At 38.8% G+C, this 19,493-nt stretch overlaps 19 non-coding genes across 19 annotated transcripts; all 19 read left to right on the top strand.

Moving 5' to 3' along the window:
- Nucleotides 1–3: 3 nt before the first annotated feature.
- On the top strand, nucleotides 4–122 carry LOC133957447 (5S ribosomal RNA). The gene has a single exon (XR_009921238.1). It is a non-coding gene; the product is annotated as a 5S ribosomal RNA (ribosomal RNA).
- Nucleotides 123–1,047: 925 nt separating this feature from the next.
- On the top strand, nucleotides 1,048–1,166 carry LOC133957802 (5S ribosomal RNA). Its single transcript, XR_009921572.1, has one exon. It is a non-coding gene; the product is annotated as a 5S ribosomal RNA (ribosomal RNA).
- Nucleotides 1,167–2,091: 925 nt separating this feature from the next.
- LOC133957794 (5S ribosomal RNA) lies at nucleotides 2,092–2,210 on the top strand. Its single transcript, XR_009921565.1, has one exon. It is a non-coding gene; the product is annotated as a 5S ribosomal RNA (ribosomal RNA).
- Nucleotides 2,211–3,135: 925 nt separating this feature from the next.
- Nucleotides 3,136–3,254, top strand: LOC133957792 (5S ribosomal RNA). Its single transcript, XR_009921563.1, has one exon. It is a non-coding gene; the product is annotated as a 5S ribosomal RNA (ribosomal RNA).
- Nucleotides 3,255–3,370: 116 nt separating this feature from the next.
- Nucleotides 3,371–3,489, top strand: LOC133957446 (5S ribosomal RNA). The gene has a single exon (XR_009921237.1). It is a non-coding gene; the product is annotated as a 5S ribosomal RNA (ribosomal RNA).
- A 924-nt stretch (nucleotides 3,490–4,413) lies between these two features.
- On the top strand, nucleotides 4,414–4,532 carry LOC133957445 (5S ribosomal RNA). Its single transcript, XR_009921236.1, has one exon. It is a non-coding gene; the product is annotated as a 5S ribosomal RNA (ribosomal RNA).
- Nucleotides 4,533–5,457: 925 nt separating this feature from the next.
- LOC133957444 (5S ribosomal RNA) lies at nucleotides 5,458–5,576 on the top strand. The gene has a single exon (XR_009921235.1). It is a non-coding gene; the product is annotated as a 5S ribosomal RNA (ribosomal RNA).
- A 925-nt stretch (nucleotides 5,577–6,501) lies between these two features.
- Nucleotides 6,502–6,620, top strand: LOC133957443 (5S ribosomal RNA). The gene has a single exon (XR_009921234.1). It is a non-coding gene; the product is annotated as a 5S ribosomal RNA (ribosomal RNA).
- A 925-nt stretch (nucleotides 6,621–7,545) lies between these two features.
- LOC133957442 (5S ribosomal RNA) lies at nucleotides 7,546–7,664 on the top strand. The gene has a single exon (XR_009921233.1). It is a non-coding gene; the product is annotated as a 5S ribosomal RNA (ribosomal RNA).
- Nucleotides 7,665–8,589: 925 nt separating this feature from the next.
- Nucleotides 8,590–8,708, top strand: LOC133957441 (5S ribosomal RNA). Its single transcript, XR_009921232.1, has one exon. It is a non-coding gene; the product is annotated as a 5S ribosomal RNA (ribosomal RNA).
- Nucleotides 8,709–9,633: 925 nt separating this feature from the next.
- LOC133957439 (5S ribosomal RNA) lies at nucleotides 9,634–9,752 on the top strand. The gene has a single exon (XR_009921230.1). It is a non-coding gene; the product is annotated as a 5S ribosomal RNA (ribosomal RNA).
- Nucleotides 9,753–10,677: 925 nt separating this feature from the next.
- On the top strand, nucleotides 10,678–10,796 carry LOC133957438 (5S ribosomal RNA). Its single transcript, XR_009921229.1, has one exon. It is a non-coding gene; the product is annotated as a 5S ribosomal RNA (ribosomal RNA).
- Nucleotides 10,797–11,721: 925 nt separating this feature from the next.
- On the top strand, nucleotides 11,722–11,840 carry LOC133957437 (5S ribosomal RNA). The gene has a single exon (XR_009921228.1). It is a non-coding gene; the product is annotated as a 5S ribosomal RNA (ribosomal RNA).
- A 925-nt stretch (nucleotides 11,841–12,765) lies between these two features.
- LOC133957436 (5S ribosomal RNA) lies at nucleotides 12,766–12,884 on the top strand. Its single transcript, XR_009921227.1, has one exon. It is a non-coding gene; the product is annotated as a 5S ribosomal RNA (ribosomal RNA).
- Nucleotides 12,885–13,809: 925 nt separating this feature from the next.
- Nucleotides 13,810–13,928, top strand: LOC133957435 (5S ribosomal RNA). The gene has a single exon (XR_009921226.1). It is a non-coding gene; the product is annotated as a 5S ribosomal RNA (ribosomal RNA).
- A 925-nt stretch (nucleotides 13,929–14,853) lies between these two features.
- LOC133957434 (5S ribosomal RNA) lies at nucleotides 14,854–14,972 on the top strand. The gene has a single exon (XR_009921225.1). It is a non-coding gene; the product is annotated as a 5S ribosomal RNA (ribosomal RNA).
- Nucleotides 14,973–15,897: 925 nt separating this feature from the next.
- On the top strand, nucleotides 15,898–16,016 carry LOC133957432 (5S ribosomal RNA). Its single transcript, XR_009921224.1, has one exon. It is a non-coding gene; the product is annotated as a 5S ribosomal RNA (ribosomal RNA).
- Nucleotides 16,017–16,941: 925 nt separating this feature from the next.
- Nucleotides 16,942–17,060, top strand: LOC133957431 (5S ribosomal RNA). Its single transcript, XR_009921223.1, has one exon. It is a non-coding gene; the product is annotated as a 5S ribosomal RNA (ribosomal RNA).
- Nucleotides 17,061–17,985: 925 nt separating this feature from the next.
- On the top strand, nucleotides 17,986–18,104 carry LOC133957704 (5S ribosomal RNA). Its single transcript, XR_009921480.1, has one exon. It is a non-coding gene; the product is annotated as a 5S ribosomal RNA (ribosomal RNA).
- The last annotated feature ends 1,389 nt before the right edge of the window (nucleotides 18,105–19,493 follow it).

Here is a 19,493-nt window from a genome sequence, read left to right as displayed (position 1 = left end):
ATCGCTTACGGCCATACCACCCTGAACACGCCCGATCTCGTCCGATCTCGGAAGCTAAGCAGGGTCGGGCCTGGTTAGTACTTGGATGGGAGACCGCCTGGGAATACCAGGTGCTGTAAGCTTTTAACAATTTTCTTTGCAACCAGCAGAGGGGACTGTTGCTGCTGCTTTAAAGGAGAAGCACCTTTGAAAGAGCACGAAAGACTCAGCATCAAAGAAAACCAGGCTATGGAACACACACACATCATCACTGAAGGAAAAGAGTGAACATTTAAATGACTTTTGATAGTCGAAACACTACTTTATTCATGCACTAGTAACCTATCACTCTCAAAATGTCCTATTTGGAGAGAAGGATGAAAGAGCGGGGAGTTTACTCACCATCAAGGAAGAAACAGTATATGAAACCCTCACAGTCTTACTGATGGAAATTGTCATGATTTTGTTTCTTGCAATAATATGATAAAATTGCACCTTCAGATTCTTTTCATTTAACATAATCAACAACAAAAGATGAGTTTCAATGGACACAAAATAAAAGGAAAGTGTTGGTTATGGTTATGATTCTCTGTATTGCCATCAGAGCTTGGTGTTGCTCCTGCTTCAGAGGAGACACATTTTTGAATGAGCAGGAAAGACTGGCAATCAAAGCAAGAAAGGATATTCAGTCGTAGATCATCATAGGTGGAGGATGACATTGAACATTCAAATGACATTTGATATTCGAAACACTACTATATTCATGTCAAATTAACATATCACCCTAAAAATGTCATATTTGGAGAGCAGGGTGAAAGAGCAGGGAGAAATTACTCACCATGAAGGAAGAAACAGTATATGAAACCCTGACATTATTACTGAAGGACATTATTAAATTATTGTAGTGATTTTTTTCTTGCTATATTATGAGAAAATTGCACCTTGAGTGTCTTTTCCTTAACATTATATAACAATAAAAAACAAGTTTGGATGGTCACAAAGCAACCATGCTATTGATGATGGTGGCGATTCACATGTATAAATAAGGTATTGTGGGTCGAGTTAATCGCTTACGGCCATACCACCCTGAACACGCCCGATCTCGTCCGATCTCGGAAGCTAAGCAGGGTCGGGCCTGGTTAGGACTTGGATGGGAGACCGCCTGGGAATACCAGGTGCTGTAAGCTTTTAACAATTTTCTTTGCAACCAGCAGAGGGGACTGTTGCTGCTGCTTTAAAGGAGAAGCACCTTTGAAAGAGCACGAAAGACTCAGCATCAAAGAAAACCAGGCTATGGAACACACACACATCATCACTGAAGGAAAAGAGTGAACATTTAAATGACTTTTGATAGTCGAAACACTACTTTATTCATGCACTAGTAACCTATCACTCTCAAAATGTCCTATTTGGAGAGAAGGATGAAAGAGCGGGGAGTTTACTCACTATCAAGGAAGAAACAGTATATGAAACCCTCACAGTCTTACTGATGGAAATTGTCATGATTTTGTTTCTTGCAATAATATGATAAAATTGCACCTTCAGATTCTTTTCATTTAAGATAAACAACAACAAAAGATGAGTTTCAATGGACACAAAATAAAAGGAAAGTGTTGGTTATGGTTATGATTCTCTGTATTGCCATCAGAGCTTGGTGTTGCTCCTGCTTCAGAGGAGACACATTTTTGAATGAGCAGGAAAGACTGGCAATCAAAGCAAGAAAGGATATTCAGTCGGAGATCATCATAGGTGGAGGATGAGATTGAACATTCAAATGACATTTGATATTCGAAACACTACTATATTCATGTCAAATTAACATATCACCCTAAAAATGTCATATTTGGAGAGCAGGGTGAAAGAGCAGGGAGAAATTACTCACCATGAAGGAAGAAACAGTATATGAAACCCTGACATTATTACTGAAGGACATTATTAAATTATTGTAGTGATTTTTTTCTTGCTATATTATGAGAAAATTGCACCTTGAGTGTCTTTTCCTTAACATTATATAACAATAAAAAACAAGTTTGGATGGTCACAAAGCAACCATGCTATTGATGATGGTGGCGATTCACATGTATAAATAAGGTATTGTGGGTCGAGTTAATCGCTTACGGCCATACCACCCTGAACACGCCCGATCTCGTCCGATCTCGGAAGCTAAGCAGGGTCGGGCCTGGTTAGTACTTGGATGGGAGACAGCCTGGGAATACCAGGTGCTGTAAGCTTTTAACAATTTTCTTTGCAACCAGCAGAGGGGACTGTTGCTGCTGCTTTAAAGGAGAAGCACCTTTGAAAGAGCACGAAAGACTCAGCATCAAAGAAAACCAGGCTATGGAACACACACACATCATCACTGAAGGAAAAGAGTGAACATTTAAATGACTTTTGATAGTCGAAACACTACTTTATTCATGCACTAGTAACCTATCACTCTCAAAATGTCCTATTTGGAGAGAAGGATGAAAGAGCGGGGAGTTTACTCACCATCAAGGAAGAAACAGTATATGAAATCCTCACAGTCTTACTGATGGAAATTGTCATGATTTTGTTTCTTGCAATAATATGATAAAATTGCACCTTCAGATTCTTTTCATTTAACATAAACAACAACAAAAGATGAGTTTCAATGGACACAAAATAAAAGGAAAGTGTTGGTTATGGTTATGATTCTCTGTATTGCCATCAGAGCTTGGTGTTGCTCCTGCTTCAGAGGAGACACATTTTTGAATGAGCAGGAAAGAATGGCAATCAAAGCAAGAAAGGATATTCAGTCGGAGATCATCATAGGTGGAGGATGAGATTGAACATTCAAATGACATTTGATATTCGAAACACTACTATATTCATGTCAAATTAACATATCACCCTAAAAATGTCATATTTGGAGAGCAGGGTGAAAGAGCAGGGAGAAATTACTCACCATGAAGGAAGAAACAGTATATGAAACCCTGACATTATTACTGAAGGACATTATTAAATTATTGTAGTGATTTTTTTCTTGCTATATTATGAGAAAATTGCACCTTGAGTGTCTTTTCCTTAACATTATATAACAATAAAAAACAAGTTTGGATGGTCACAAAGCAACCATGCTATTGATGATGGTGGCGATTCACATGTATAAATAAGGTATTGTGGGTCGAGTTAATCGCTTACGGCCATACCACCCTGAACACGCCCGATCTCGTCCGATCTCGGAAGCTAAGCAGGGTCGGGCCTGGTTAGTACTTGGATGGGAGACCGCCTGGGAATACCAGGTGCTGTTAGATTTAAAAATTTTCTTTGCAACCAGCAGAGGGGACTGTTGCTGCTGCTTTAAAGGAGAAGCACCTTTGAAAGAGCACGGTTCACATGTATAAATAAGGTATTGTGGGTCGAGTTAATCGCTTACGGCCATACCACCCTGAACACGCCCGATCTCGTCCGATCTCGGAAGCTAAGCAGGGTCGGGCCTGGTTAGTACTTGGATGGGAGACCGCCTGGGAATACCAGGTGCTGTAAGCTTTTAACAATTTTCTTTGCAACCAGCAGAGGGGACTGTTGCTGCTGCTTTAAAGGAGAAGCACCTTTGAAAGAGCACGAAAGACTCAGCATCAAAGAAAACCAGGCTATGGAACACACACACATCATCACTGAAGGAAAAGAGTGAACATTTAAATGACTTTTGATAGTCGAAACACTACTTTATTCATTCACTAGTACATATCACTCTCAAAATGTCCTATTTGGAGAGAAGGATGAAAGAGCGGGGAGTTTACTCACCATCAAGGAAGAAACAGTATATGAAACCCTCACAGTCTTACTGATGGAAATTGTCATGATTTTGTTTCTTGCAATAATATGATAAAATTGCACCTTCAGATTCTTTTCATTTAAGATAAACAACAACAAAAGATGAGTTTCAATGGACACAAAATAAAAGGAAAGTGTTGGTTATGGTTATGATTCTCTGTATTGCCATCAGAGCTTGGTGTTGCTCCTGCTTCAGAGGAGACACATTTTTGAATGAGCAGGAAAGACTGGCAATCAAAGCAAGAAAGGATATTCAGTCGGAGATCATCATAGGTGGAGGATGAGATTGAACATTCAAATGACATTTGATATTCGAAACACTACTATATTCATGTCAAATTAACATATCACCCTAAAAATGTCATATTTGGAGAGAAGGGTGAAAGAGCAGGGAGAAATTACTCACCATGAAGGAAGAAACAGTATATGAAACCCTGACATTATTACTGAAGGACATTATTAAATTATTGTAGTGATTTTTTTCTTGCTATATTATGAGAAAATTGCACCTTGAGTGTCTTTTCCTTAACATTATATAACAATAAAAAACAAGTTCGGATGGTCACAAAGCAACCATGCTATTGATGATGGTGGCGATTCACATGTATAAATAAGGTATTGTGGGTCGAGTTAATCGCTTACGGCCATACCACCCTGAACACGCCCGATCTCGTCCGATCTCGGAAGCTAAGCAGGGTCGGGCCTGGTTAGTACTTGGATGGGAGACCGCCTGGGAATACCAGGTGCTGTAAGCTTTTAACAATTTTCTTTGCAACCAGCAGAGGGGACTGTTGCTGCTACTTTAAAGGAGAAGCACCTTTGAAAGAGCACGAAAGACTCAGCATCAAAGAAAACCAGGCTATGGATCACACACACATCATCACTGAAGGAAAAGAGTGAACATTTAAATGACTTTTGATAGTCGAAACACTACTTTATTCATGCACTAGTAACCTATCACTCTCAAAATGTCCTATTTGGAGAGAAGGATGAAAGAGCGGGGAGTTTACTCACCATCAAGGAAGAAACAGTATATGAAACCCTCACAGTCTTACTGATGGAAATTGTCATGATTTTGTTTCTTGCAATAATATGATAAAATTGCACCTTCAGATTCTTTTCATTTAACATAAACAACAACAAAAGATGAGTTTCAATGGACACAAAATAAAAGGAAAGTGTTGGTTATGGTTATGATTCTCTGTATTGCCATCAGAGCTTGGTGTTGCTCCTGCTTCAGAGGAGACACATTTTTGAATGAGCAGGAAAGACTGGCAATCAAAGCAAGAAAGGATATTCAGTCGGAGATCATCATAGGTGGAGGATGAGATTGAACATTCAAATGACATTTGATATTCGAAACACTACTATATTCATGTCAAATTAACATATCACCCTAAAAATGTCATATTTGGAGAGAAGGGTGAAAGAGCAGGGAGAAATTACTCACCATGAAGGAAGAAACAGTATATGAAACCCTGACATTATTACTGAAGGACATTATTAAATTATTGTAGTGATTTTTTTCTTGCTATATTATGAGAAAATTGCACCTTGAGTGTCTTTTCCTTAACATTATATAACAATAAAAAACAAGTTTGGATGGTCACAAAGCAACCATGCTATTGATGATGGTGGCGATTCACATGTATAAATAAGGTATTGTGGGTCGAGTTAATCGCTTACGGCCATACCACCCTGAACACGCCCGATCTCGTCCGATCTCGGAAGCTAAGCAGGGTCGGGCCTGGTTAGTACTTGGATGGGAGACCGCCTGGGAATACCAGGTGCTGTAAGCTTTTAACAATTTTCTTTGCAACCAGCAGAGGGGACTGTTGCTGCTGCTTTAAAGGAGAAGCACCTTTGAAAGAGCACGAAAGACTCAGCATCAAAGAAAACCAGGCTATGGAACACACACACATCATCACTGAAGGAAAAGAGTGAACATTTAAATGACTTTTGATAGTCGAAACACTACTTTATTCATGCACTAGTAACCTATCACTCTCAAAATGTCCTATTTGGAGAGAAGGATGAAAGAGCGGGGAGTTTACTCACCATCAAGGAAGAAACAGTATATGAAACCCTCACAGTCTTACTGATGGAAATTGTCATGATTTTGTTTCTTGCAATAATATGATAAAATTGCACCTTCAGATTCTTTTCATTTAACATAAACAACAACAAAAGATGAGTTTCAATGGACACAAAATAAAAGGAAAGTGTTGGTTATGGTTATGATTCTCTGTATTGCCATCAGAGCTTGGTGTTGCTCCTGCTTCAGAGGAGACACATTTTTGAATGAGCAGGAAAGACTGGCAATCAAAGCAAGAAAGGATATTCAGTCGGAGATCATCATAGGTGGAGGATGAGATTGAACATTCAAATGACATTTGATATTCGAAACACTACTATATTCATGTCAAATTAACATATCACCCTAAAAATGTCATATTTGGAGAGCAGGGTGAAAGAGCAGGGAGAAATTACTCACCATGAAGGAAGAAACAGCATATGCAACCCTGACATTATTACTGAAGGACATTATTAAATTATTGTAGTGATTTTTTTCTTGCTATATTATGAGAAAATTGCACCTTGAGTGTCTTTTCCTTAACATTATATAACAATAAAAAACAAGTTTGGATGGTCACAAAGCAACCATGCTATTGATGATGGTGGCGATTCACATGTATAAATAAGGTATTGTGGGTCGAGTTAATCGCTTACGGCCATACCACCCTGAACACGCCCGATCTCGTCCGATCTCGGAAGCTAAGCAGGGTCGGGCCTGGTTAGTACTTGGATGGGAGACCGCCTGGGAATACCAGGTGCTGTAAGCTTTTAACAATTTTCTTTGCAACCAGCAGAGGGGACTGTTGCTGCTGCTTTAAAGGAGAAGCACCTTTGAAAGAGCACGAAAGACTCAGCATCAAAGAAAACCAGGCTATGGAACACACACACATCATCACTGAAGGAAAAGAGTGAACATTTAAATGACTTTTGATAGTCGAAACACTACTTTATTCATGCACTAGTAACCTATCACTCTCAAAATGTCCTATTTGGAGAGAAGGATGAAAGAGCGGGGAGTTTACTCACCATCAAGGAAGAAAAAGTATATGAAACCCTCACAGTCTTACTGATGGAAATTGTCATGATTTTGTTTCTTGCAATAATATGATAAAATTGCACCTTCAGATTCTTTTCATTTAACATAAACAACAACAAAAGATGAGTTTCAATGGACACAAAATAAAAGGAAAGTGTTGGTTATGGTTATGATTCTCTGTATTGCCATCAGATTTTGGTGTTGCTCCTGCTTCAGAGGAGACACATTTTTGAATGAGCAGGAAAGACTGGCAATCAAAGCAAAAAAGGATATTCAGTCGGAGATCATCATAGGTGGAGGATGAGATTGAACATTCAAATGACATTTGATATTCGAAACACTACTATATTCATGTCAAATTAACATATCACCCTAAAAATGTCATATTTGGAGAGCAGGGTGAAAGAGCAGGGAGAAATTACTCACCATGAAGGAAGAAACAGTATGTGCAACCCTGACATTATTACTGAAGGACATTATTAAATTATTGTAGTGATTTTTTTCTTGCTATATTATGAGAAAATTGCACCTTGAGTGTCTTTTCCTTAACATTATATAACAATAAAAAACAAGTTTGGATGGTCACAAAGCAACCATGCTATTGATGATGGTGGCGATTCACATGTATAAATAAGGTATTGTGGGTCGAGTTAATCGCTTACGGCCATACCACCCTGAACACGCCCGATCTCGTCCGATCTCGGAAGCTAAGCAGGGTCGGGCCTGGTTAGTACTTGGATGGGAGACCGCCTGGGAATACCAGGTGCTGTAAGCTTTTAACAATTTTCTTTGCAACCAGCAGAGGGGACTGTTGCTGCTGCTTTAAAGGAGAAGCACCTTTGAAAGAGCACGAAAGACTCAGCATCAAAGAAAACCAGGCTATGGAACACACACACATCATCACTGAAGGAAAAGAGTGAACATTTAAATGACTTTTGATAGTCGAAACACTACTTTATTCATGCACTAGTAACCTATCACTCTCAAAATGTCCTATTTGGAGAGAATGATGAAAGAGCGGGGAGTTTACTCACCATCAAGGAAGAAACAGTATATGAAACCCTCACAGTCTTACTGATGGAAATTGTCATGATTTTGTTTCTTGCAATAATATGATAAAATTGCACCTTCAGATTCTTTTCATTTAAGATAAACAACAACAAAAGATGAGTTTCAATGGACACAAAATAAAAGGAAAGTGTTGGTTATGGTTATGATTCTCTGTATTGCCATCAGAGCTTGGTGTTGCTCCTGCTTCAGAGGAGACACATTTTTGAATGAGCAGGAAAGACTGGCAATCAAAGCAAGAAAGGATATTCAGTCGGAGATCATCATAGGTGGAGGATGAGATTGAACATTCAAATGACATTTGATATTCGAAACACTACTATATTCATGTCAAATTAACATATCACCCTAAAAATGTCATATTTGGAGAGCAGGGTGAAAGAGCAGGGAGAAATTATTCACCATGAAGGAAGAAACAGTATATGAAACTCTGACATTATTACTGAAGGACATTATTAAATTATTGTAGTGATTTTTTTCTTGCTATATTATGAGAAAATTGCACCTTGAGTGTCTTTTCCTTAACATTATATAACAATAAAAAACAAGTTTGGATGGTCACAAAGCAACCATGCTATTGATGATGGTGGCGATTAACATTTATAAATAAGGTATTGTGGGTCGAGTTAATCGCTTACGGCCATACCACCCTGAACACGCCCGATCTCGTCCGATCTCGGAAGCTAAGCAGGGTCGGGCCTGGTTAGTACTTGGATGGGAGACCGCCTGGGAATACCAGGTGCTGTAAGCTTTTAACAATTTTCTTTGCAACCAGCAGAGGGGACTGTTGCTGCTGCTTTAAAGGAGAAGCACCTTTGAAAGAGCACGAAAGACTCAGCATCAAAGAAAACCAGGCTATGGAACACACACACATCATCACTGAAGGAAAAGAGTGAACATTTAAATGACTTTTGATAGTCGAAACACTACTTTATTCATGCACTAGTAACCTATCACTCTCAAAATGTCCTATTTGGAGAGAAGGATGAAAGAGCGGGGAGTTTACTCACCATCAAGGAAGAAACAGTATATGAAACCCTCACAGTCTTACTGATGGAAATTGTCATGATTTTGTTTCTTGCAATAATATGATAAAATTGCACCTTCAGATTCTTTTCATTTAACATAAACAACAACAAAAGATGAGTTTCAATGGACACAAAATAAAAGGAAAGTGTTGGTTATGGTTATGATTCTCTGTATTGCCATCAGAGCTTGGTGTTGCTCCTGCTTCAGAGGAGACACATTTTTGAATGAGCAGGAAAGACTGGCAATCAAAGCAAGAAAGGATATTCAGTCGGAGATCATCATAGGTGGAGGATGAGATTGAACATTCAAATGACATTTGATATTCGAAACACTACTATATTCATGTCAAATTAACATATCACCCTAAAAATGTCATATTTGGAGAGCAGGGTGAAAGAGCAGGGAGAAATTACTCACCATGAAGGAAGAAACAGTATATGAAACCCTGACATTATTACTGAAGGACATTATTAAATTATTGTAGTGATTTTTTTCTTGCTATATTATGAGAAAATTGCACCTTGAGTGTCTTTTCCTTAACATTATATAACAATAAAAAACAAGTTTGGCTGGTCACAAAGCAACCATACTATTGATGATGGTGGCGATTCACATGTATAAATAAGGTATTGTGGGTCGAGTTAATCGCTTACGGCCATACCACCCTGAACACGCCCGATCTCGTCCGATCTCGGAAGCTAAGCAGGGTCGGGCCTGGTTAGTACTTGGATGGGAGACCGCCTGGGAATACCAGGTGCTGTAAGCTTTTAACAATTTTCTTTGCAACCAGCAGAGGGGACTGTTGCTGCTGCTTTAAAGGAGAAGCACCTTTGAAAGAGCACGAAAGACTCAGCATCAAAGAAAACCAGGCTATGGAACACACACACATCATCACTGAAGGAAAAGAGTGAACATTTAAATGACTTTTGATAGTCGAAACACTACTTTATTCATGCACTAGTAACCTATCACTCTCAAAATGTCCTATTTGGAGAGAAGGATGAAAGAGCGGGGAGTTTACTCACCATCAAGGAAGAAACAGTATATGAAACCCTCACAGTCTTACTGATGGAAATTGTCATGATTTTGTTTCTTGCAATAATATGATAAAATTGCACCTTCAGATTCTTTTCATTTAACATAAACAACAACAAAAGATGAGTTTCAATGGACACAAAATAAAAGGAAAGTGTTGGTTATGGTTATGATTCTCTGTTTTGCCATCAGAGCTTGGTGTTGCTCCTGCTTCAGAGGAGACACATTTTTGAATGAGCAGGAAAGACTGGCAATCAAAGCAAGAAAGGATATTCAGTCGGAGATCATCATAGGTGGAGGATGAGATTGAACATTCAAATGACATTTGATATTCGAAACACTACTATATTCATGTCAAATTAACATATCACCCTAAAAATGTCATATTTGGAGAGCAGGGTGAAAGAGCAGGGAGAAATTACTCACCATGAAGGAAGAAACAGTATATGAAACCCTGACATTATTACTGAAGGACATTATTAAATTATTGTAGTGATTTTTTTCTTGCTATATTATGAGAAAATTGCACCTTGAGTGTCTTTTCCTTAACATTATATAACAATAAAAAACAAGTTCGGATGGTCACAAAGCAACCATGCTATTGATGATGGTGGCGATTCACATGTATAAATAAGGTATTGTGGGTCGAGTTAATCGCTTACGGCCATACCACCCTGAACACGCCCGATCTCGTCCGATCTCGGAAGCTAAGCAGGGTCGGGCCTGGTTAGTACTTGGATGGGAGACCGCCTGGGAATACCAGGTGCTGTAAGCTTTTAACAATTTTCTTTGCAACCAGCAGAGGGGACTGTTGCTGCTACTTTAAAGGAGAAGCACCTTTGAAAGAGCACGAAAGACTCAGCATCAAAGAAAACCAGGCTATGGATCACACACACATCATCACTGAAGGAAAAGAGTGAACATTTAAATGACTTTTGATAGTCGAAACACTACTTTATTCATGCACTAGTAACCTATCACTCTCAAAATGTCCTATTTGGAGAGAAGGATGAAAGAGCGGGGAGTTTACTCACCATCAAGGAAGAAACAGTATATGAAACCCTCACAGTCTTACTGATGGAAATTGTCATGATTTTGTTTCTTGCAATAATATGATAAAATTGCACCTTCAGATTCTTTTCATTTAACATAAACAACAACAAAAGATGAGTTTCAATGGACACAAAATAAAAGGAAAGTGTTGGTTATGGTTATGATTCTCTGTATTGCCATCAGAGCTTGGTGTTGCTCCTGCTTCAGAGGAGACACATTTTTGAATGAGCAGGAAAGACTGGCAATCAAAGCAAGAAAGGATATTCAGTCGGAGATCATCATAGGTGGAGGATGAGATTGAACATTCAAATGACATTTGATATTCGAAACACTACTATATTCATGTCAAATTAACATATCACCCTAAAAATGTCATATTTGGAGAGAAGGGTGAAAGAGCAGGGAGAAATTACTCACCATGAAGGAAGAAACAGTATATGAAACCCTGACATTATTACTGAAGGACATTATTAAATTATTGTAGTGATTTTTTTCTTGCTATATTATGAGAAAATTGCACCTTGAGTGTCTTTTCCTTAACATTATATAACAATAAAAAACAAGTTTGGATGGTCACAAAGCAACCATGCTATTGATGATGGTGGCGATTCACATGTATAAATAAGGTATTGTGGGTCGAGTTAATCGCTTACGGCCATACCACCCTGAACACGCCCGATCTCGTCCGATCTCGGAAGCTAAGCAGGGTCGGGCCTGGTTAGTACTTGGATGGGAGACCGCCTGGGAATACCAGGTGCTGTAAGCTTTTAACAATTTTCTTTGCAACCAGCAGAGGGGACTGTTGCTGCTGCTTTAAAGGAGAAGCACCTTTGAAAGAGCACGAAAGACTCAGCATCAAAGAAAACCAGGCTATGGAACACACACACATCATCACTGAAGGAAAAGAGTGAACATTTAAATGACTTTTGATAGTCGAAACACTACTTTATTCATGCACTAGTAACCTATCACTCTCAAAATGTCCTATTTGGAGAGAAGGATGAAAGAGCGGGGAGTTTACTCACCATCAAGGAAGAAACAGTATATGAAACCCTCACAGTCTTACTGATGGAAATTGTCATGATTTTGTTTCTTGCAATAATATGATAAAATTGCACCTTCAGATTCTTTTCATTTAACATAAACAACAACAAAAGATGAGTTTCAATGGACACAAAATAAAAGGAAAGTGTTGGTTATGGTTATGATTCTCTGTATTGCCATCAGAGCTTGGTGTTGCTCCTGCTTCAGAGGAGACACATTTTTGAATGAGCAGGAAAGACTGGCAATCAAAGCAAGAAAGGATATTCAGTCGGAGATCATCATAGGTGGAGGATGAGATTGAACATTCAAATGACATTTGATATTCGAAACACTACTATATTCATGTCAAATTAACATATCACCCTAAAAATGTCATATTTGGAGAGCAGGGTGAAAGAGCAGGGAGAAATTACTCACCATGAAGGAAGAAACAGCATATGCAACCCTGACATTATTACTGAAGGACATTATTAAATTATTGTAGTGATTTTTTTCTTGCTATATTATGAGAAAATTGCACCTTGAGTGTCTTTTCCTTAACATTATATAACAATAAAAAACAAGTTTGGATGGTCACAAAGCAACCATGCTATTGATGATGGTGGCGATTCACATGTATAAATAAGGTATTGTGGGTCGAGTTAATCGCTTACGGCCATACCACCCTGAACACGCCCGATCTCGTCCGATCTCGGAAGCTAAGCAGGGTCGGGCCTGGTTAGTACTTGGATGGGAGACCGCCTGGGAATACCAGGTGCTGTAAGCTTTTAACAATTTTCTTTGCAACCAGCAGAGGGGACTGTTGCTGCTGCTTTAAAGGAGAAGCACCTTTGAAAGAGCACGAAAGACTCAGCATCAAAGAAAACCAGGCTATGGAACACACACACATCATCACTGAAGGAAAAGAGTGAACATTTAAATGACTTTTGATAGTCGAAACACTACTTTATTCATGCACTAGTAACCTATCACTCTCAAAATGTCCTATTTGGAGACAAGGATGAAAGAGCGGGGAGTTTACTCACCATCAAGGAAGAAAAAGTATATGAAACCCTCACAGTCTTACTGATGGAAATTGTCATGATTTTGTTTCTTGCAATAATATGATAAAATTGCACCTTCAGATTCTTTTCATTTAACATAAACAACAACAAAAGATGAGTTTCAATGGACACAAAATAAAAGGAAAGTGTTGGTTATGGTTATGATTCTCTGTATTGCCATCAAATTTTGGTGTTGCTCCTGCTTCAGAGGAGACACATTTTTGAATGAGCAGGAAAGACTGGCAATCAAAGCAAGAAAGGATATTCAGTCGGAGATCATCATAGGTGGAGGATGAGATTGAACATTCAAATGACATTTGATATTCGAAACACTACTATATTCATGTCAAATTAACATATCACCCTAAAAATGTCATATTTGGAGAGCAGGGTGAAAGAGCAGGGAGAAATTACTCACCATGAAGGAAGAAACAGTATGTGCAACCCTGACATTATTACTGAAGGACATTATTAAATTATTGTAGTGATTTTTTTCTTGCTATATTATGAGAAAATTGCACCTTGAGTGTCTTTTCCTTAACATTATATAACAATAAAAAACAAGTTTGGATGGTCACAAAGCAACCATGCTATTGATGATGGTGGCGATTCACATGTATAAATAAGGTATTGTGGGTCGAGTTAATCGCTTACGGCCATACCACCCTGAACACGCCCGATCTCGTCCGATCTCGGAAGCTAAGCAGGGTCGGGCCTGGTTAGTACTTGGATGGGAGACCGCCTGGGAATACCAGGTGCTGTAAGCTTTTAACAATTTTCTTTGCAACCAGCAGAGGGGACTGTTGCTGCTGCTTTAAAGGAGAAGCACCTTTGAAAGAGCACGAAAGACTCAGCATCAAAGAAAACCAGGCTATGGAACACACACACATCATCACTGAAGGAAAAGAGTGAACATTTAAATGACTTTTGATAGTCGAAACACTACTTTATTCATGCACTAGTAACCTATCACTCTCAAAATGTCCTATTTGGAGAGAATGATGAAAGAGCGGGGAGTTTACTCACCATCAAGGAAGAAACAGTATATGAAACCCTCACAGTCTTACTGATGGAAATTGTCATGATTTTGTTTCTTGCAATAATATGATAAAATTGCACCTTCAGATTCTTTTCATTTAAGATAAACAACAACAAAAGATGAGTTTCAATGGACACAAAATAAAAGGAAAGTGTTGGTTATGGTTATGATTCTCTGTATTGCCATCAGAGCTTGGTGTTGCTCCTGCTTCAGAGGAGACACATTTTTGAATGAGCAGGAAAGACTGGCAATCAAAGCAAGAAAGGATATTCAGTCGGAGATCATCATAGGTGGAGGATGAGATTGAACATTCAAATGACATTTGATATTCGAAACACTACTATATTCATGTCAAATTAACATATCACCCTAAAAATGTCATATTTGGAGAGCAGGGTGAAAGAGCAGGGAGAAATTATTCACCATGAAGGAAGAAACAGTATATGAAACTCTGACATTATTACTGAAGGACATTATTAAATTATTGTAGTGATTTTTTTCTTGCTATATTATGAGAAAATTGCACCTTGAGTGTCTTTTCCTTAACATTATATAACAATAAAAAACAAGTTTGGATGGTCACAAAGCAACCATGCTATTGATGATGGTGGCGATTAACATTTATAAATAAGGTATTGTGGGTCGAGTTAATCGCTTACGGCCATACCACCCTGAACACGCCCGATCTCGTCCGATCTCGGAAGCTAAGCAGGGTCGGGCCTGGTTAGTACTTGGATGGGAGACCGCCTGGGAATACCAGGTGCTGTAAGCTTTTAACAATTTTCTTTGCAACCAGCAGAGGGGACTGTTGCTGCTGCTTTAAAGGAGAAGCACCTTTGAAAGAGCACGAAAGACTCAGCATCAAAGAAAACCAGGCTATGGAACACACACACATCATCACTGAAGGAAAAGAGTGAACATTTAAATGACTTTTGATAGTCGAAACACTACTTTATTCATGCACTAGTAACCTATCACTCTCAAAATGTCCTATTTGGAGAGAAGGATGAAAGAGCGGGGAGTTTACTCACCATCAAGGAAGAAACAGTATATGAAACCCTCACAGTCTTACTGATGGAAATTGTCATGATTTTGTTTCTTGCAATAATATGATAAAATTGCACCTTCAGATTCTTTTCATTTAACATAAACAACAACAAAAGATGAGTTTCAATGGACACAAAATAAAAGGAAAGTGTTGGTTATGGTTATGATTCTCTGTATTGCCATCAGAGCTTGGTGTTGCTCCTGCTTCAGAGGAGACACATTTTTGAATGAGCAGGAAAGACTGGCAATCAAAGCAAGAAAGGATATTCAGTCGGAGATCATCATAGGTGGAGGATGAGATTGAACATTCAAATGACATTTGATATTCGAAACACTACTATATTCATGTCAAATTAACATATCACCCTAAAAATGTCATATTTGGAGAGCAGGGTGAAAGAGCAGGGAGAAATTACTCACCATGAAGGAAGAAACAGTATATGAAACCCTGACATTATTACTGAAGGACATTATTAAATTATTGTAGTGATTTTTTTCTTGCTATATTATGAGAAAATTGCACCTTGAGTGTCTTTTCCTTAACATTATATAACAATAAAAAACAAGTTTGGCTGGTCACAAAGCAACCATACTATTGATGATGGTGGCGATTCACATGTATAAATAAGGTATTGTGGGTCGAGTTAATCGCTTACGGCCATACCACCCTGAACACGCCCGATCTCGTCCGATCTCGGAAGCTAAGCAGGGTCGGGCCTGGTTAGTACTTGGATGGGAGACCGCCTGGGAATACCAGGTGCTGTAAGCTTTTAACAATTTTCTTTGCAACCAGCAGAGGGGACTGTTGCTGCTGCTTTAAAGGAGAAGCACCTTTGAAAGAGCACGAAAGACTCAGCATCAAAGAAAACCAGGCTATGGAACACACACACATCATCACTGAAGGAAAAGAGTGAACATTTAAATGACTTTTGATAGTCGAAACACTACTTTATTCATGCACTAGTAACCTATCACTCTCAAAATGTCCTATTTGGAGAGAAGGATGAAAGAGCGGGGAGTTTACTCACCATCAAGGAAGAAACAGTATATGAAACCCTCACAGTCTTACTGATGGAAATTGTCATGATTTTGTTTCTTGCAATAATATGATAAAATTGCACCTTCATATTCTTTTCATTTAACATAAACAACAACAAAAGATGAGTTTCAATGGACACAAAATAAAAGGAAAGTGTTGGTTATGGTTATGATTCTCTGTTTTGCCATCAGAGCTTGGTGTTGCTCCTGCTTCAGAGGAGACACATTTTTGAATGAGCAGGAAAGACTGGCAATCAAAGCAAGAAAGGATATTCAGTCGGAGATCATCATAGGTGGAGGATGAGATTGAACATTCAAATGACATTTGATATTCGAAACACTACTATATTCATGTCAAATTAACATATCACCCTAAAAATGTCATATTTGGAGAGCAGGGTGAAAGAGCAGGGAGAAATTACTCACCATGAAGGAAGAAACAGTATATGAAACCCTGACATTATTACTGAAGGACATTATTAAATTATTGTAGTGATTTTTTTCTTGCTATATTATGAGAAAATTGCACCTTGAGTGTCTTTTCCTTAACATTATATAACAATAAAAATCAAGTTTGGATGGTCACAAAGCAACCATGCTATTGATGATGGTGGCGATTCACATGTATAAATAAGGTATTGTGGGTCGAGTTAATCGCTTACGGCCATACCACCCTGAACACGCCCGATCTCGTCCGATCTCGGAAGCTAAGCAGGGTCGGGCCTGGTTAGTACTTGGATGGGAGACCGCCTGGGAATACCAGGTGCTGTAAGCTTTTAACAATTTTCTTTGCAACCAGCAGAGGGGACTGTTGCTGCTGCTTTAAAGGAGAAGCACCTTTGAAAGAGCACGAAAGACTCAGCATCAAAGAAAACCAGGCTATGGAACACACACACATCATCACTGAAGGAAAAGAGTGAACATTTAAATGACTGTTGATAGTCGAAACACTACTTTATTCATGCACTAGTAACCTATCACTCTCAAAATGTCCTATTTGGAGAGAAGGATGAAAGAGCGGGGAGTTTACTCACCATCAAGGAAGAAACAGTATATGAAACCCTCACAGTCTTACTGATGGAAATTGTCATGATTTTGTTTCTTGCAATAATATGATAAAATTGCACCTTCAGATTCTTTTCATTTAAGATAAACAACAACAAAAGATGAGTTTCAATGGACACAAAATAAAAGGAAAGTGTTGGTTATGGTTATGATTCTCTGTATTGCCATCAGAGCTTGGTGTTGCTCCTGCTTCAGAGGAGACACATTTTTGAATGAGCAGGAAAGACTGGCAATCAAAGCAAGAAAGGATATTCAGTCGGAGATCATCATAGGTGGAGGATGAGATTGAACATTCAAATGACATTTGATATTCGAAACACTACTATATTCATGTCAAATTAACATATCACCCTAAAAATGTCATATTTGGAGAGCAGGGTGAAAGAGCAGGGAGAAATTACTCACCATGAAGGAAGAAACAGTATATGAAACCCTGACATTATTACTGAAGGACATTATTAAATTATTGTAGTGATTTTTTTCTTGCTATATTATGAGAAAATTGCACCTTGAGTGTCTTTTCCTTAACATTATATAACAATAAAAAACAAGTTTGGATGGTCACAAAGCAACCATGCTATTGATGATGGTGGCGATTCACATGTATAAATAAGGTATTGTGGGTCGAGTTAATCACTTACGGCCATACCACCCTGAACACGCCCGATCTCGTCCGATCTCGGAAGCTAAGCAGGGTCGGGCCTGGTTAGTACTTGGATGGGAGACCGCCTGGGAATACCAGGTGCTGTAAGCTTTTAACAATTTTCTTTGCAACCAGCAGAGGGGACTGTTGCTGCTGCTTTAAAGGAGAAGCACCTTTGAAAGAGCACGAAAGACTCAGCATCAAAGAAAACCAGGCTATGGAACACACACACATCATCACTGAAGGAAAAGAGTGAACATTTAAATGACTTTTGATAGTCGAAACACTACTTTATTCATGCACTAGTAACCTATCACTCTCAAAATGTCCTATTTGGAGAGAAGGATGAAAGAGCGGGGAGTTTACTCACCATCAAGGAAGAAACAGTATATGAAACCCTCACAGTCTTACTGATGGAAATTGTCATGATTTTGTTTCTTGCAATAATATGATAAAATTGCACCTTCAGATTCATTTCATTTAACATAAACAACAACAAAAGATGAGTTTCAATGGACACAAAATAAAAGGAAAGTGTTGGTTATGGTTATGATTCTCTGTATTGCCATCAGAGCTAGGTGTTGCTCCTGCTTCAGAGGAGACACATTTTTGAATGAGCAGGAAAGACTGGCAATCAAAGCAAGAAAGGATATTCAGTCGGAGATCATCATAGGTGGAGGATGAGATTGAACATTCAAATGACATTTGATATTCGAAACACTACTATATTCATGTCAAATTAACATATCACCCTAAAAATGTCATATTTGGAGAGAAGGGTGAAAGAGCAGGGAGAAATTACTCACCATGAATGAAGAAACAGTATATGAAACCCTGACATTATTACTGAAGGACATTATTAAATTATTGTAGTGATTTTTTTCTTGCCATATTATGAGAAAATTGCACCTTGAGTGTCTTTTCCTTAACATTATATAACAATAAAAAACAAGTTTGGATGGTCACAAAGCAACCATGCTATTGATGATGGTGGCGATTCACATGTATAAATAAGGTATTGTGGGTCGAGTTAATCACTTACGGCCACACCAACCTGGCACCCCCTACAGTGTCGGAGTACGTAGTGTTTTTTGGACAGCCGCATGGTGAATTGTTTGTTCTGGTGGAGAGAATTTTTTGGAGTGTTGTTATCTGGCTTCACAACCCAGTTATTTTGTGTTTTTTTTCGTCCCCCGCAGTCATAGACTGTTGGGGGATCGCCCTGAGTTAATATATATATATATATATATATATATATATATATATACTTTTCCAGTCTTTTTTTGTTCTTTTGCTACTGTGGAGGCTGGAGTGATCCGGGGCCTAGCTTCGGCGAAGCCACCGGGAGAAATGAGTGCCGGCGGGCAGCTAGCTGGAGGGACGGAGAATGGAGCAGGACGTAAGGTGGAGGAGGACGGAAAGAAAAAGGGAGAAGCTGGCGGGTTGAGAGGAGGAAGGATCATGGCGGAGGATTCGGGAGGAGAAAGGAGAGAAGGAGAG

Source organism: Platichthys flesus, chromosome 7, assembly GCF_949316205.1.
Source record: "Platichthys flesus chromosome 7, fPlaFle2.1, whole genome shotgun sequence".
NCBI lineage: Eukaryota > Metazoa > Chordata > Actinopteri > Pleuronectiformes > Pleuronectidae > Platichthys > Platichthys flesus.
Note: the sequence above shows the minus strand (reverse complement) of the source record. Positions and strands in the feature narration are given on the sequence as shown.